The sequence below is a fragment of the Anolis carolinensis genome, unplaced genomic scaffold, assembly GCF_035594765.1.
Source record: "Anolis carolinensis isolate JA03-04 unplaced genomic scaffold, rAnoCar3.1.pri scaffold_18, whole genome shotgun sequence".
In the NCBI taxonomy this organism is placed as follows: Eukaryota; Metazoa; Chordata; class Lepidosauria; order Squamata; family Dactyloidae; genus Anolis; species Anolis carolinensis.
In genome coordinates this window covers 355,777-369,218 of record NW_026943828.1, presented here as the reverse complement: position 1 = coordinate 369,218, position 13,442 = coordinate 355,777, and the positions used below count along the sequence as shown (strand labels likewise).

Genomic DNA, 13,442 nt, shown 5'->3' with positions numbered 1-13,442 from the left:
TTTCCCTCTAATAATGGGAATATTACGAAACAAATATAGCAATTTGGGCAGAATATTCATTTTAATAATAGCTATTCTTCCCATGAGTGATATCTTCAGATACTTCCAGCCCTCTATATCTCTTTTTATCTCTTGCCATTTTGTCCTATAGTTTATTTCTAAAAGTTGGTTATTTCTATTTGTAATCCAAATGCCCAAATATTTAATTTTATTGACGATTTCTAATCCCGCGATCTCTTTTAGTTCATGTTGTCTCTTTTTTGTCATATTTTTTGTAAGTATTGTTGTCTTATTAGTATTTATTTTGAAGCCCGCTAATACGCCGAATTCCTCTATCTTTCTTAGCCAGTCCTTAATAGTCTCATTAGGATTCTCTAATATGCATATAACGTCGTCGGCAAAGGCGCGTAGTTTTAGCTCTTGATTTCCAATTTTGGTGCCTATTAAGTTTTTATCCTCTTTTATTGCTCTCATCAAAATTTCTAGCGTAAATATGAAAATTAGGGGAGAGAGCGGACAGCCTTGCCTTGTTCCTTTTTGTATTACAAAATTTTCAGTGTACACGTTATTGACTTTAATTTTTGCAAATTGATTAGAGTAAATTGCATTTATCCCGTTTTGAAAAAAAACTCCCATGTCTAACTCTGCAAATAAAAATTTGAAAAATTCCCAATTAACGTTATCAAAGGCTTTCTCCGCATCTAGTGATAGAAATCCCACTTCCTTTTGGTGGTTTTGGTCATAATATTCTATAGTGTCTAGAATAATTCTAATATTATCTTTAGTACTACGGTTGGGTAGGAAGCCTGCTTGGTCTTCTGAGATCCAGTCTTTTAAAAAAATTGTAAATCTTTCAGCAAGGATTTTTGTATAGATTTTGTAATCGCTATTTAATAGTGATATGGGCCGATAGTTCCTTACATTACTCGAATCTGTTCCGTCTTTATGGATTAGAATTATTTCAGCTTGTTTCCATGAGTCAGGGATTTTGCCTTCCTTTAATGCTATATTCATGATTTTCTTTAAATAATGGGTTACTTCTATTTGTTCAATTTTATAGAACTCGGCTGTAAAGCCATCTGGGCCTGGTGATTTGCCTGATTTTAAATCCTGGATGGCTTTTTTGATTTCTTCTTCGGTAATTTCTTTATTCAGGATTAATCTTTGGGTATCAGATATTTTTTGTAATTTTTGTCTGCATATGTAACTTGTTATCTCTTCTGGGTTAACTATTTCTTTTTTATATAAATTTTTATAGTAATTCAGGAATTCTGCTTTAATTTCATCGTCTGTAAACACCTCCTTTTCCGTTGCACTGATTTTAATAATTTGTTGTTTGTTTTTTTTTTTCCTAATTAGTCTGGCAAGCCATTTCCCCGGTTTGTTTGCATTTTCAAATGAGTTTTGTCTCGTCCATTTTAATTGATTGGCTATGGTTTCTAATTGTATATTGGTCCTTTCTTTTTGTAATCGTTTTATTTTTACGAGTATATTAGTTTCCTTAGGGTTTGTTTTTAGTCTATGCTCGAGTTTCTCTAATTCTTCTTGGAGTGATCGTAATTTTTGGCTTTTCATTTTGTTTTTCCTTGCTTTTTGTTGTATAAAGAAACCTCTTGCCACCGCCTTATATGCGTCCCACACAATTTGTGGGGCGACATTTGCATTGTCATTTAACTGGAAATATTCTTTAGTTAATCGCTTTAAGTTTTCGATATCTTTCTTCTGTTTAATCAAATTATTGTCTAATCTCCAATTTATTCTATAGTCTTTCTTATTTATTGACATCGTTATAGGACAATGGTCCGAGAGATCCCTTGCCTGTATTTTCATTTCTTCAATCTTAGGTGCTAGACTTTTGGAGGTCCAGATCATGTCGATTCTGGTCCATACCTGGTGTCTGCTCGAGTAATATGTATAGTCTCTTTGGTTGGGATTCTTTAATCTCCAAATGTCCCATAAATCAAATTCACTCATGAGTTGAAATAGGTTTCTCGGAAGAGAGCTTTTAATATTTTTTTTATTGGTCTTATGTGATGATTTATCTATTTTGGAGTCAATAACCCCGTTAAAATCGCCCATTATCAATAGGTGATCGAATTCTGCCTCATTAATCTTAATTCTTAATTGTTTAACAAAATTCTGTTTTGGGCCGTTTGGCATGTAGATGTTACATATCAATATAGATTCTTTACCCATTAATATTTTAACTGCGATGGTCCTACCCTCATGGTCCCTGAATTCTTCCACCGGGTTGAGTTTTTCTGCTATATATAGAGTTACTCCCCGTTTTTTTTTTTTGTCTAGGGAGTGGAAGGCTTTCCCTAAGCTATTATTTATTAGAAAATTGGCATTTTTAGCGGCTATGTGTGTCTCCTGTAGCGCTATAATGTCATAGTTATTTTTCCTTAGATTATTAAATAATCTTTTTTTTTTAATTTTTGAATTTAAACCGTTTACATTGTTTGTAAAGATTCTTATTGCACCTGGTAAATTAGTCATCAAAATATATATCACTCACTGCGCCTTCTTCTTCCTCCTCCACATCTTCCTCTGGATTATCTTCAGTATCTTCATTGAACAGGGCTGTCTGTATCTCTTTGGGAGAGTCTTGTCTTCTTTTCTTTGCCTGCCTTGGGTTCTTTTCCAGGCTCGGTGGTTGCTGTTTGGTTTGTTGTAGTATATCCTTTTTTAATTTCCTGTAGAATTCATCAGCTTTCTCCTCGCTTTTTATCCAGACTCTCTCCTCTTTATATGTTAGCATCAATCCTTCTTGTCTTTCCCATCTAAATTTAATTTGAAGTCGTTTCAGTTCATCTGTTAGGAACAGATATTTCCTTCTGCTGTTTAATGTGGATTGCGGGAATTCTTTGTATACCATGATTTTACTTTCTTTATATATCGTTGGTTGACGTTTGGAGCCTCGGAAGACCTCTTCTCTTGTGCTTTTTTTTACAAAATGGACAATCGTGTCTCTAGCTACTTTGTTTTTTTTTGCATAATTTGTGTATATCCTGTGGGCTGTATCTATTTGTTCGGATGCATCCTGTTCTGTACAATTTAAAATTTTGGCTATTATCTGAGCTGAAATTTGTTTAATATTTTCTTTTGGTTCTTCTTGTATGTTCCTGAGTCTTAGTTGGAAATCTGTAGTGTTTTGTTCTAATTTATCCTGTATCTTCTCTATCCTGCTGTTCTTAGCTTCTAGTGTCTCTAATTTCCTTTGCATTTTTAGTTGTGTTTTCTCCATTTTATCATTCTGGAGTTTTAGTCCCGAGATTTCTTGGATGTTTTTTACAACTTCCGTTTTTATCATATTCACTTCTTGTTTAATTTCTTTTTTGAGATCCGCCATGTCCTCTTGTAATATCTTGTGTTGCGTATCCTGTTTCCGGGCTATCTCGTGTATTTCCTTTTGAAGTAAGTCTTGTTTGTTTGATATGGATTGGATTTCCCGAAGGAGATCTTTCCAGTTGACTTCCTCTGGTAAGGAATTCCTCCTAGGTGTTGACTTAGCTTCCTTTATATCTTTATCCCATTTTCCACGGAATGTTGCCATTCTGGTCTCCGTTTAATTTATATTGAATATTGAGTATGGGTTCTATTTGGATTGTATTGTTTCGGTTGGATGCTTCTTGGTCTACTTAATGGGCCCGGGGGGATATGCCTTCCGTATCTCTTCTCTTTGAGGTCTTGTCTAACTGTCCCCTTCTTAATTCTGTTGGTATCTGGGCTTTATGTTGTTTGTGGTTTCTGCTTTTAGTGGTTGGGCATTAACATAGAGCACCGCCCAATCGCCCAGACATCACGATTAAAGGCTCCAGGTGGTGTTTACTGTTGACCTAATTGGCAGCTTATTTTGTTTATTTTACCTCTGCGAGGCGCGCTACAAGACAGCCTTCCAAGGGATGGTTTCTATGCCGCCGCTCTATGGTGTGTGTTTCCCTCGTTAGCGTTCCCTCGCTTCCTGGTGCAGGGGCGACTCGCTTCCGGCGTTCCCTCGTTAGCGTTCCCTCGCTTCCGGCTCGGGGTGGGGACTTCTCTCCACCACTTGCCGGGCGCGTGGGAGTTGAAAACTGAAGACACAACACCACTAATCTTTCTTTCAAGGTCAGTCTTTGCGCTGTTATCTCTTATTCGCTGCCTTAATATCGGAGCCCATGCAAAACTAATGGCCGAAGGTTGACTTTTCTCTTTTGGTTTCCCTGGTTTTAAATTGCTGCCCGTGTACAGAGAAAGAGGGAAATGATCGCTAGTTCTGTCCTTTCTTAGTCCGCTTTTTTTTTTTTTGTCTCTCAGCTTGATCGGATAGACAAGCTTACTATTTATAACCATTCAGCCAACTCACATTCAATCTGTCGTTGTTGTTCTTCTTATTTTTAATTATTTTTTCCTACTTTCACCTCCCGAACTAATGAGGAAGTTAGCGACCCAACAGCGCTTACTTACGCTTTTACGGGTCCCCCCTGCGCCCGATTTCTCTGTGTATTCTCTGTGTTGTTGTTGAAGTGAGCGCGGCGATCGGCTTGTGCTGGAAAAATTCCTGCTTCTCGAACCGCGTCTTGCTGGCCAGGGATCCCGGACCCCCTCGAGCCGCCGTTCTTGAGGAACGGCAGATCTTTGGGGTCGTCGGGAGTAGACCTTGGCTTCGCCAATCTCTGTCGCTTCGATCCATGGCAGGACCGGGGGTTGGAGCCCCCGATAGACGCCGGTCTCGAGTTGGGTTCCCAGAGCCCTAGGAGCCCACGTCCGTCGCCATTGCGCTCACCCGGAAGTCTCCGACCTATTTCCTTATTAAACCACGATTACAAAATCTTTACGACAATTATGGCAGAGAGATTAAAAAACTTTATGAGAAAGTGGATTTCGGAAGAGCAAGTAGGTTTTCTGCCCAACAGACAAATAAAAGACAATATTAGAATTCTAATTGACACAATTGAATATTATGAAAAGCACAACGAAAAACAGATGGCATTATTATTCATTGACGCAGAGAAAGCTTTCGACAAGGTCAATTGGGACTACTTAAAATTATTGCTGAAAGAATTGGACATTGGATTTAAATTTAAAAATGCGGTTGAAGCTATATGTTCGAAGCAAGTAGCAACACTAATAATTAACGGTCAAGAAAACAGGAAAAGTATTCAGATCAATAGAGGCACACGGCAAGGATGCCCTTTATCGCCACTTCTATTCATTCTAATCATGGAAACATTAGTGAGGAAAGTAAATGAAGACAAAAATTTGGAAGGGTTAAGAATCAGGAGTCAAAATTACAAAATGAGAACCTATGCAGATGATGTAGTCTGTATTATTGAAAACCCAAAGAAAAATATTAACTGTTGGCTAGATACTATAGAGGAATTTGGAAAATTAGCAGGTTTCACAATGAACAAACAAAAAACTAAGATATTAACTAAAAATATAGACGGAAAGGGGAAGGAACACATACAGCAAATATCAGGGTTAAAAATAGAAAATAAAGTAAAATATTTAGGAGTGACAGTGACATCAAGTAATGCAAAATTATTAAAAAATAATTATGAGCAGCAGTGGAGTAAAATCAAGAAAGATATGGAAAAATGGAAATACCAAAATATATCACTATTAGGCCGCATAGCAATAACAAAAATGTCCATCCTTCCCAAATTACTCTTCCTTTTTCAAACACTACCTATAATAAGGAACGATTACCTCTTCAAAAAATGGAATACCGATATAACAAAATTTATATGGAAAAACAAAAAACCCAGAATAAAGTTAAAAATATTAACAGACGACAAGAAGAGAGGAGGACTGGGTCTCCCGGACCTCAAATCATACTACGAAGCCTGCAATCTGGTGTGGGTAAAGGAATGGACGACGCTAAAAAACACCAAATTGTTATCATTAGAAGGACATGATCTCCGTTCGGGATGGCATGATTATGTGTGGTATAACAAAAGAAAGACAGAGAAAAACTTTGGAAATCACTTCATCAGGGCAGCACTAATCAAGATTTGGGAAAAGTATAAATTGAGACTGTATAGTAAAACCCCACTCTGGATATCCCCCACAGAAGCGAAACATAAAAGAGAATTGGGCTCTGAAAATTGGCTTACATACCAACAAATATTAAAAAGAAAAGACAATGATGAATTAGCAATAAAGACACATGAAGAAATTAAACAAGAATATCCAAAGATAACATGGTTTGAAATGGAAAATGGACATTTTAACACAGAAATTAAGTGACGGAAAAAAGAAGACGGACTGGACAGGCTTCAGAGATTATATTCAAGAAAATGGAAACACATTTACAATAAATTTGTCTGACGCATGAAGATGAAAACTTCTAGAGAGTCAACTGGAACAGAAAAACGAACTAAAAACCAACTAAAAACCCTCAAGAGGACAATGGGAAGTTTTTATTATTATTATTATTATTATTATTATTATTATTATTATTATTATTATTATTATTATTATTATTATTTCTTTTTTTCTATATATTTTTATGTGTTTTTTTTCTCTATCTCCCTTTATCTTGTTTTTCTCCTTATGTCTCTTCACCTACTTCCCCCCCCCACCTCTTTGCAATATCCCCACCAATTTTGTTTTCCTCGCTTTCGCTGTATCTACACTTATAAACCAATAAAAATTAATTACAAAAAAAAAAAGAGGTCCTCATGCTTCACCACCGGCGGATGCGCTGAGATTGACAAGGAGGAGGAGCCGGGCACTTCTTCCTCAGCGCATCCACGGCAGAAAAGCATGAGCTTGCCCTCCCTCCACTGCAGCCTTGTTTCCTCAAGGAAGCTCCTGGCCCTCGACACCCGACCGAAGAGGAGGAGGAGGAGGCAGAGGAGAGAGAGGAGGAACCTGGCAGCCTGAGAAGGAAGGAATGAAGGAAGGAAGGAGAAGGGGAAGGGAAGGAAGGGAGGAAGGAAGAGAAAAGGGGTTTCCGTGCGGAAAGGCCTTTGAACCCTCTCCTGCCCAGCCCACACATTCCTGGGTCTAGCGCACACCCTGCCCACTTTTTATAAAGACCTAAAAACATGGCTGTTCCAATGTGCCTTTGATTAATTCCGTTCACTAAATGACTGGATCCCTCTAGCCAGAACTTCATTCTTGACTTGCACTTTACTATTGTCCCTGTCCTGGGTTTGTACTGTGTTCATTTGACTGGCCCTTCCAGCCTTAACTTCTCATCGGCCTCTCGCACTCTGCCTTCAGCCCTGCCCTCGCAGCTGTATTGCAAAGGCCTTTCCCTTGCCCCAGCTCGGAAACGGCCATTACACTCAGCTAAATACTGGTGGTTTTAGGATGAATTATCTATTTAATTATGTTCTTTATGATGTTGGTATATGTATTTTTATTGTGTTATATTTTGAACTTTGATTGAGTTTGGTCCCCATGTAAGCCGTCCTGCGTCCCTTCAGGGAGATGGTGGCGGGATACAAAAATAAAATGGTCATCATCATCATCATCATCATCATCATCATCATCATTAGGGGGACAGAGTGTGGCACAATATGGTGTTATGCTTTACAGGGACCAACAAAGAATGCAAGCGAAATGGTGGATGAGATGAAGGTGATATCGCTCAACTGCCAAGGCCTTGGCTACTGCTATAAACGGAAGATGATTACAAATAATAATAATAATTTATTTCTTATATCCGGCCTCCATCTCTCCAAGGGGACTCGGGGCGGCTTACGTGGGGACAAAGCCCTAAAATCAACAGTTGACATATGCATAAAAACAGTAGGAGTTACAAAATATAAATACATAGCAAGAACCAAACAATTTTAAAACTTTAAGATAAAACACATAGCATATCAGTTAGACAGGGGAGTGGGGCTGTTGAGGATTACGTGGGAGGGGATGACTTGTGCAAACATGAATAGTGGAACCAGAGTGGGGTAAAGTGCTAGGAGCCGGCAAGGCGATTTGGACTGTATGATGAAAGTGCAGCTGATTATTCTATATAAAAGCATTAGCAACGAGAAAACAGCTAGCAAAACATGAGTTAGAAAGGACTCAAAAAGATTTGATATTTTTAAATAGAGAATACTTTGAATACAGTAATACAGAAACTCCAAATTATTAGCCAAAGCAGCACATGTTAGAAAGGGAAGAAAATAATAACATCCATTAAAGACAAGGAAGGTAAGAATCATACAAGGATGGAAGACAAAATATTACCGTATATATACCGAAGATAAGCCAAGTTTTTCAGCCCTTATTTATGAGCTGAAAGAGCCTCCCCCGGCTTATAATCGGGTCAAGGTCAAGCCAGGCAGTGGAGCCTGGAGACTACAGTATGTTTTCTTTTCCAAAACTTCCCTTCTCCGCTTCTCCTCCCAGGCTGGAGTTATCTTATTTTTTAAGAGAGAGAGAGACAAGAAGAGAATGTTTTCAAAAGCGAAAGAAGAGTGAGTGAGAGCCTCTTGCAAGCCAGGAAGAAGAAAAAGATTGCATGGGTGCAAGGGGAAGAAAAAGAGAGACTCTTGCAAATTTGCAGGATTTATTATTTTTATTACTATTATTGCAAGAATGTTTGAGTCAATAGGGAGGGAAGGAGGGAAAGGAGAGGAACAGAAGGTGTGTATTTCTTTTTATTCCCAAGGAAACAAAAATGGGGTGGGTTTTTTGGGAGAGGAAGGGAAGTTTTAAAAAGCCTTTTCTGGCTACTTTTAGAGTTTGAAAAGGGATAAATAAAAGAGGTGTAAATAAATCTATATATATAAAAGAGTGATGGCATCAGGGCAACCCACAACACAACAAAACTACAGGCCACCCAACCTCGAAATTTGACAACACAACCCATCATCCACGGCTCCAGTAAGATACAACAACAAAAAAAGAAAGAAAAATAAAGTCCTAATTAGAGGGAGAGCAATAATTGGTTTTTATCCAATTGCTGCCAGTTTAGAGGGCTAATCTCTGCCCACTTCGTCTCCTAGCAACCAATTCAGCCAAGCACAGCCAGGGTTCAGTTAGGGGACAGGCAGATTTAGGCCTCATTTAGGTCTCTTCCACAGATTATCTAATTTGCACTGGATTATATGGCAGTGTAGACTCAAGGCCCTTCCACACAGCTATATAACCCAGTTATAATCTTATATTATCTGCTTTGCACTGGATTATCTTGACTCCACACTGCCATATAATCCACTTCAGTGTGCATTTTATACAGCTGTGTAGAAGGGGCCTCATATAATCCAGTTCTAAGCAGATAATATAAGATTATCAATATACAGTAGAGTCTCACTTCTGGACCGAAAGTTTGAATTGGGGGCGCAGAGAGAGCCCCCATTGTTAGCCCCAGCTTCTGCCAATCCAGAAGTTCGAAAACATGCAAATGTGAGTGCATCAATAGGTACTGCTCCGGCAGGAAGGTAACGCTGCTCCATGCAGTCATCCCACATGACCTTGGAGGAGTCTATGGACAACGCCGGCTCTTCAGCTTAGAAATGGAGATGAGTACCAACCCCCAGAGTCGGACACGACTGGACTCAGGGAAAAACCTTTACCCTTTACCTTAACTACCACCAATTCCTCAATACTTTATTTCCCATACCACCAGACTTCGCCACAGCGCATGGCCGGGCACAGCTAGTATTATATTCCGTCCGCAAGGGCGTTGCCCAGGGGACGTTGCCCGGATGTTTTGATATTTTTACCATCCTTGTGGGAAGCTTCTCTCATGTCCCTGCATGGAGCTGGAGCTGATAGAGGGAGCTCATCCGCGCTCTCCCCGGTTGGGATTCGAATCCACTAGGCCACCGAAGGCTCCTTGTACAAAATAGTAATAGATGGATAATGCTGATACTATGCTATGTTAATAATAGATTATAGTATATATGTATATTATAATGTAGTCTATATATATAAAAGAGTGATGGCATCAGGGCAGCGGACAAAACAACAAAACTACAGGCCCCCCAACCTCGAAATTTGACAACACAACCCATCATCCACGCCTCTAGGTTGATACAACAAAAAGAAAAGAAAAATAAAATCCTAATTAGAGGAAGAGGAATAATTGTTTTTATCCAATTGCTGCCAGTTACAAGGCTAAGTTCCACCCACTTGGTCTCCTAGCAACCTATTCAGCCCAGGGGACAGGCACAAGAATTTGGAGAGACCCCTAAGGGCCATCCAGCCCAACCCTTTCTACTATGCAGCAGGACACAATACAAGCATTCACAACACATGCACAACGTATAAATACTATACAATACTACACAGGGACATAGACCACCTCTATCCTCACCACTTTCACAGTACACAAACAACCAAATGCATACTCAACATAAAGACAACCATACAACAGACATTCAATACCACCACTACCTCAACAATTTCTCACCAACACCACCAGACAACACCACAGCAACGTGTGGCCGGGCACAGCTAGTCTGGCATCACGGTGACCGACAAAACAACAAAACTACAGGGCCCCCAACCTCAAAATTTGACAACACAACCCATCATCCACGCCTCTAGGTTGATACAAGAAAAAGAAAAGAAAAATAAAGTCCTAATTAGAGGGAAAGGAATAATTATTTTTATCCAATTGCTGCCAGTTAGAAGGCTAATCTCTGCCCACTTGCTCTCCTAGCAACTGACTCAGCCGAGGGGACAGGCAGACTTAGGCCTCACTTAGGCCTCTTCCACAGATTATCTAATTTGCACTGGATTATATGGCAGTGTAGACTCAAGGCCCTTCCACACAGCTATATAACCCATTTATAATTTTATGTTATCTGCTTTGCACTGGATTATCTTGACTCCACACTACTATATAATCCACCTCAGTGTGCATTTTATACAGCTGTGAAGAAGGGGCCTCATATAATCCAGCAAGGCCATTACATCCTAATCATTTTTCCTAACTGCAGCATTCATACTTGCCTCCAACAGACAAAAAAAAATCAGAAATATTGTATATTCACAACTTTTAGGAAATAATATCCCCTGATGGTGCAGCGTGTTAAAGCGCTGAGCTGCTGAACTTCTGGACCGAAAGGTTTGAATTGGGGGAGCGGAGAGAGCCCCCACTGTTAGCCCCAGCTTCTGCCAATCCAGAAGTTCAAAAACATGCAAATGTGAGTGCATCAATAGGTACTGCTCTTCGGCTCTTCGGCTTAGAAATGGAGATGAGCACCAACCCCCAGAGTCAGGGGGAAATGTTTACCCTTGACCTTAACTACCACCAATTCCTCAATACTTTATTTCCCAGACCACCAGACTTCGCCACAGCAACGCGTGGCCGGGCACAGCTAGTACAATATAATATTACACTATTGTATATTACATATTACATGTAACATTGCAAATAATATTGCAGTATAGTAAAATATAGTAATAGATAATGCTGATATTGTGCTATGCTAATACAGTAGATTCTCACCTATCCAACACTCACTTATCCAACGTTCTGGATTATCCAAGGCATTTTTGTAGTCAATGTTTTCAATACATTGTGATAAATTCGTAAATACAGTAATTACTACATAACATTACTGCGTATTGAACTACTTTTTCTGTCAAATTTGTTGTATAACATGATGTTTTGTTTCTTAATGTGTAAAATCATAACCTAATTTGATGTTTAATAGGATTTTGCTTAATCCCTCTTTATTATCCAACATATTCGCTTATCCAACGTTCTGTCGGCCTGTTTATGTTGGATGAGACTCTACTGTAGTATAAAATAATAATATAATGTAATACAATATAATTCTAATACTTTAATACAATATAATAATATCAATTACATCTTATATATTACATGTAAGATTACTAATCATATTGCAGTATAATGGTATAGTACAATATTGTAATAGATAATGCTGATATTGTGCTATGCTAATAATATATTATAGTATATACGTATAATATTATAATGTACAACAATGTAAGAATACTACACTATTATAATTGTATATTACATATTACATGTAATATTGCAAATAATATTGCAGTATAGTACAATATATTAATAGATAATGCTGATATTGTGCTATGCTAATAATGTATTATAGTATATACGTATAATATTATAATGTACTGCAATGTAATAATACTACACTATTATAATTGTACATTATATTTATATGTAATATTGCTATTAATATTGCAGTATTGTGGTATGGTGCAATATAGTAATAGATAATGCTGATATTGTGCAATGTTAATAATATATTATAGTATATACGTATAATATTATAATGTACTGCAATGTAAGAATACTACACTATTATAATTGTATATTACATATTACATGCAATATTGCAAATAATATTGCAGTATAGTAGAATAGAATGATAGATAATGCTGCTATTGTGCTATGCTAATATTATAGTATACTGTATGTACATGGTTATTTATTTATTAGCGACATTTCTATCCCGCTCTTCTCACCCCGAAGGAAACTCAGGGCGGTTTACAAATACATACAATATATTATGTCATACGACTATATTGCAATAATATTAGTAATATTGCATGTAACATAAATATAGAATGATAATAGTGAATTATAATTATTATTACATTGTATTACATCATAATATTATTATTAATATTACATGAATATCCAATAGTATAATATGATTATATCATTAAATTGATATCATATCATTTCTAAGCCGCTGTGAGTCCCCTTCGGGGTGAGAAGGGCGGGATAGAAATGCAGTAAACAATAAACAGATAAACAAACAAGTCCAAAGGGAGGGGGAGGGGGAGGGGGGGCCTTGGCGGCCATTGAGGCCTCGTTTCTTCCGGGAGGGAGGCAGGCCCCGCCCCCTCCCCTCCCCTCCCCAAAGAGAGACCGAGAGACACGCAATCCAGAGAGAATATCAAGATAAACACAAACCTCTCCCTCTCTCTCTCTCTCTCTCTCTCTCTCTCTCTCCTCCTTCGCGGCTCCAGAGGAAGCGCCTCAGAAAACAATGGCGGCGAGAGAGGCTCTGCGCAGGCCCAGCCAGGAAGAAGCCCCGCCCCTCCTCCACCCCTCGCCCTCCCATTGGCCGAGTCCGTGACGCCCCGCCTACCAGCGGGCCCCTATTGGCTCCGGCCTTGATGGACGGGTGACCAGGACGGGCGAGAAGGAAGGCGGCTTCTGAGGGCAGGACGGAGGCCCCGCCCCCTGTCCGTCGGAGGGAGTGACGTCAGGGCGTGGGCGGGGCGTGGCGAGGGTTCCTCCTCACAGACACCCTTCCGGGGGGCGGGGCTTCTCCCTTTGAGAGACGGGAGGGAGGGGCGGGGCCTTGGCCTGGCAGGGGAAGGGAGGGGCCTCATTGGCTGAGCAGGGGAGGGCGGGGCCTTGCCTCTTGAGGCCCCGCCCAGCACAGAGAGGACCAACCCGGGCCGCCCTTTCCTTCCCGGCCGTTCGGAGGGCGCCCTTCCCAGCCTGGCCGCTGCGTGGCAGCCAAGAGCTCTGGTGACGTCAG

The 13,442-nt window shown here is 39.5% G+C and overlaps 3 protein-coding genes across 4 annotated transcripts in view; 2 read left to right on the top strand and 1 right to left on the bottom strand.

Moving 5' to 3' along the window:
• The window catches only part of LOC134294631 (oocyte zinc finger protein XlCOF22-like), a gene marked incomplete at its 3' end in the record, with an annotated part of 59,176 nt that extends 46,184 nt beyond the window's left edge, over positions 1-12,992 (bottom strand). The window contains exon 1 of the mRNA XM_062966217.1: positions 12,866-12,992. The remainder of the gene's footprint in view (positions 1-12,865) is intronic.
• LOC134294628 (zinc finger protein 135-like) overlaps positions 1-13,442 on the top strand; it is a 188,194-nt gene that overhangs the window by 62,553 nt on the left and 112,199 nt on the right. The window lies entirely within an intron of this gene.
• The window catches only part of LOC134294615 (zinc finger protein 850-like), a 162,834-nt gene that overhangs the window by 133,158 nt on the left and 16,234 nt on the right, over positions 1-13,442 (top strand). The gene's annotated exons all lie outside the window — the stretch shown is intronic.